Consider the following 5,000-nt stretch of genomic DNA (forward strand, 5'->3'; position numbering starts at 1 on the left):
GGACCAGGACCCCCAGGCTGGTTGAACCATAATGCTGATGCCGCAAGCAGACGTCTGGCATCTTCAGCAATCGAGAGACTAGTCGGCAAACACCAGCGTGCTCCTTCTGGCGTGCTCCCTCATCGATACGTTTCGGTCAGCAATACTTTGCTTGCTGCGCAAGCGTGGCAAGGATGCTGTGAGTTTCCTTCGCCCTGTTACCATGCATCTTTGATAACACGGGGTGGAGTCAATAACCGTATTGTACTCCCATGCTGGTGTATCCAACGCAGATCCAGCATCATCAAGCTGGTCCCTGACTGGGATGCCGTGTATTATCGAATCCCTGCTGCCGTGCATCAATGGCAACAAGGAGTAGAGTCGGTAAGTTACCGGATTCTCGAATTGATGTACTCCAAAAAATAAAGAATTAAAATAACAAAGTCTAATCTATATAAGTAATGTTGAATAAAGCTTATTTTTAATCTTCTTTGAAGGCAGAAAATAGTAAGGTAAAAATAAAGTCCTCTCTATGCTCTGAAGTAACATATAAAAAAAACTAGCAATAAAAAAAATACCAAGTCTTCGTCTTGGAAAATAACAAAATCTAAAAGAAAAATCTTCTTTGTGGAAAATAGTAAAATAAAAAAACCAAGTCTTCACCTTGGAAAATAACAAAATCTAATCTAAAACATCTTAAATAAAGCTTGTCTGTAGTCTTCTTTGTAGGCAGAAAATAGTACGTTACAGGACTCTCAAACTGATGTATTCCAAAAATAAAGAATTAAAATAACAAAGTCTAATCTATATAAGCGCTCTTGAATAAAGCAGTGTAAAAAAAAATAGCAATATAAAAAAAAAAACAAGTCTTCGTCTTGGAAAATAACAAAATCTAAAAGAAAAGAAAAGTCTTCTTTGTGGAAAATAGTAAAATAAAAAAAACCAAGACTTCACCTTGGAAAATAACAAAATCTAATCTAAAACATCTTAAATAAAGCTTATTTGTAATCTTCTTTGTAGGCAGAAAATAGTAAGTTACAGGACTCTCGAACTGATGTAGTCCAAAAATAAAGAATTAAAATAACAAAGTCTAATCTATATAAGTGCTCTTGAATAGGCTTCGTGTAAAAAAATTGCAATAAAAAAATACCAAGTCTTCGTCTTGGAAAATAACAAAATCTAAAAGAAAAGTCTTCTTTGTGGAAAATAGTAAAATAAAAAACCAAGACTTCACCTTGGAAAATAACAAAATCTAATCTAAAACATCTTAAATAAAGCTGGTTTGTAGTCTTCTCTCGAACTGATGTAGTGCAAAAATAAAGAATTAAAATAACAAAGTCTAATCTATATAAGTGCTCTTGAATAAAGCTTCCTGTAAAAAATAGCAAAAAAATACCAAGTCTTCGTCTTGGAAAATAAAAAGTCTAAAAGAAAAGAAAAGTCTTCTTTGTGGAAAATAGTAAAATAAAAAACCAAGACTTCACCTTGGAAAATAACAAAATCTAATCTAAAACATCTTAAATAAAGCTTATTTCTAATCTTCTTTGTAGGCAGAAAATAGTAAGTTACAGGACTCTCGAACTGATGTAGTCCAAAAATAAAGAATTAAAATAACAAAGTCTAATCTATATAAGTGCTCTTGAATAAGCTTCGTGTAAAAAATAGCAATATAATAAAAATACCAAGTCTTCGTCTTGGAAAATAACAAAATCTAAAAGAATGGTCTTCTTTATGGAAAATAGTAAAATAAGAATACCAAGACTTCACCTTGGAAAATAACAAAACCATCTTGAAAAAAGCTTATTTTTAATCTTCTTTGTAGGCAGAAAATAGTAAGGCGAAAATAAAGTCCCCTCTAAGCTCTAAAGTAACAAATACGACGTGTTAAAAAAAAAACTAACAATAAAAAAAAGAACCAAGACTCCGTCTTGGAAAATAACAATCTAAATTGTGGAAAATAGTAAAATGAAATAAAAACCGACTTCACCTTCGAAAATAACAAAATCAATCTAAAACAAATGACATCTTAAAACAAAACTATTATTTGTTTTGGAGGTTGTCTATGACTGTTCATAGACCGCATAATTTCCACAGAACATTCTCAGAATATCAAGAGAGAAAAGCAGCGTTCTGCGGGAAATCATCTTGGCCAGTGATGTCGTTCTGGGTTTGGTCAGGCCCAGGGAGGTAAGTACCTCGTTATTCTCAAGGGGCCACTTTCCTCTTGCCCCAACCGGGAATCCAAAGAATGTGACCTTGCTAGCCTTCGTCAGCACTTTGACTTGATCACCAAGAGGGGTATAGTACGAAACTTTGTGCGAGGCAGCATCTGACAAGGTATTCTTTGAAAGCTCAAAACGGACGGTGACATCGATCACAACCGCCTCCTCATCTTTTGCAAACACGAGGTCAGGCTTTCTCATCTCTCCCGTCTCGGATATGAACCGTGGCTCTTTGTATACAGACCAGCCCAATCTAGCCGCTTCGTCTGCCAGAATGTTACTGATCTTGTTATGTCGCGCAATTCTTGCTTTCTGTACTGCAGGACATTGACCGAGAATGTGCGAAAGGGACTCGAGTCTGGCAGAGCATTTCCTGCAGGAACGTAAGGCCCCATCTCTGCCTCTGTTCAAGCTTTCTCTTGTTGGGTAAATATTTGCCCTTAGTTGTAGTGCTGCGATAAAGAAGCATTGTTTAAAGCCGCACCATGGCCTCAACCAAGCATTACTGATTCTATCATGCGCAAAGTTTACAATGCCCCTTCCTTGAACCGGCTTTTCGCACCATCTCTGAAATTCATGCTCCCTCCAATCGCAGGGTCTCGGATATACAGGTTCTTTTGACACCGAGTCCCTGAGAACGAATGTTGGGATTGCATCACTGTCGCCCCCTGCTCGTACCCACAAATTACGGTATTCTTCCTCCATACCCTGCGAGGACACAATATTACGGGTGATAGCATCGGACGAGTTTGCTATACGTTGCAGCCTTCTAACTTGAACCGAAGGGATTGTTTTTTCCAGTTTCAAGATGGCAAGGCCTCCGTCTCGGGCTCTGGCATATAACAGTCCATCACAAGTTGAAGCGGGAAGGTGGAGCCATCCTTTTACCGCCTTTCTAATCTCTTGGTCCAACCCACGGAGAGTTGATTGCTTGCAGTCCGAGTGGTCTGCAGGATATAACAATCTGGGTAGGGCATAGGCATTGAGTAGTTCAACCTTCTGAGTTGGCTTCAGAGGCGCCTCATCGATTTTCGAGATCCATGTCTTTAGCTGACAATGTAGATCAGGCTGTATAGTGCCAGTCCAAGGGCCAATTTTTAGACCAAGGTATTTCGTTGATTCATCAGGTTGGATCATATGGACATCTTTATTTTTGATAGTCCATGGGTCGCAGTTGTTCACCGTATATGAATCTTTGGTTGGGCTTATCATGAAGCCCTGGCACTTTCTGGCCTGAACCTCCAATCCCGATAGCCCACAAAATGATTCCAAGATCGCTAGATTGGCGGCCATACCAACCCAAGATTCGCTCACCAACACCAAATCATCAGCAAACGCAAGAGCTGTCACGTGGTCGGTATCAATGGAGTACCCAACTCCGTGTGACTCTAGGGTGCATATCAAAGGGTCCATGGCAAGATTGAAGAGCAGGGGTGACATGGGGTCACCCTGTTTGACACCAACACGTATGCTAATTTCTCGAGTCGACTCGCCATTGCTTTTGAACGAGGTCGTACACCGATCGTAGGCGTTCTGGATGATGCCCACCACGTGTTCATCTACTTTCTTGTGCCTTAACACCCATAAAATATGAGCATGCGAAACCGAGTCAAAAGCTTTCGCTATGTCGATAAACATGACAGCCAACGGCCTGTGCAATTTCTTAGCATGTCTCATAAGGTCCTGTAGCACCTTAAGATTTTCAGAGCAGCCAGATGCCGCTATAAAACCACGCTGCCTTGGGTTTAAGGGACAAGCACGAGCAAGACGTGCAGTCATTATTCTGGAAAATAATCTCAGAATCATTGAACCGATCGTTATTGGTCTCCAGTTCCCCAATTCTTTCAGCTTTTCATCGTCCATAACCTTAGGAATAAGAATCGTCCTATTCTTTTTCAACTCTTTGGGAATAATTCCTGTAATCATCCATGCATTAAATAGGGCTGTCAGTGTCCGACCCTCGGGGTCGGCAGCACAGATTGCAGCCCTTGTTAGGCCATCTGGCCCAGCTGCTGACGTTGGTTTAATGGCCCGTATGGCAGTCTGAACTTCCTCCACCGAAATTAGGGGCTCAAAGTATTCGTTATTTGCAACACCTGATGACTTAAATTGGCCCAGGCCATTGAATGGCAACACCTTCTCCCATTTTTCGCAGTAAAAACGATATACATCTGCGTTCGGGATTCGGCATTCATGACGTTCAGTGCCATCCAGGACTAAGGACGCAAGAAGAGAGCGGTTCTTAAAGAAGAGCTTCTGGTGCTTCATGAAGCTTCCTCGTTTTTCCGCTCTCTTCTTCATCCAAGATCGTGTGGGTAATATCCTGGGTTTAATAATGTCGTTCTCGGGTTTTGAACGTTTGCCTTTGTTTTTCACCAATCTCATCGGACAAAGCATCAATGCTGTGGCAGTTTCTACGAGGGCATCATGTTGGCCCTCGCCGTTAAGCCAAGCCTTTATTGCCTCCATTGCAGGCTTTTCCAGGGTCCCAGAATTCTCATTCGTAAGCCGCTCAGCTGCTTGAGCGAGTATGGATGAAGTCCCCGTTGTTACATTTGGTGGGGGAGACAATGTCTCAAGAGGCCTAGAAGAAAAATGTAAGCTGTCTGACATGGGGGCCCCTGTCTTTTTACTTAGGTCCCGTCTCTTGTCAGAGACTTGCTTGTTGGTCTTAGTCCCAAGCGCTTCAGCAATGATCTTATTGATATTCTTTTTCCCCTGAAACTGCAACTCTAGAAGGGCCAGCTGTTCTACTTCCTTCAAAGACCAGCAGCTACGGTGTACCCCTCTCTGCGAGGT

At 41.1% G+C, this 5,000-nt stretch overlaps 1 pseudogene; it reads right to left on the reverse strand.

Annotated features, from left to right (window-relative positions):
• LOC142922224 (28S ribosomal RNA) overlaps window positions 1-5,000 on the reverse strand; it is a 10,612-nt pseudogene that overhangs the window by 1,839 nt on the left and 3,773 nt on the right.

The sequence above is a fragment of the Petromyzon marinus genome, unplaced genomic scaffold (assembly GCF_048934315.1).
Source record: "Petromyzon marinus isolate PM22_M1 ecotype Great Lakes invasive population unplaced genomic scaffold, UKy_Petmar_22M1.pri1.0 PM_G_Scaffold_92, whole genome shotgun sequence".
Taxonomy (NCBI): Eukaryota; Metazoa; Chordata; class Hyperoartia; order Petromyzontiformes; family Petromyzontidae; genus Petromyzon; species Petromyzon marinus.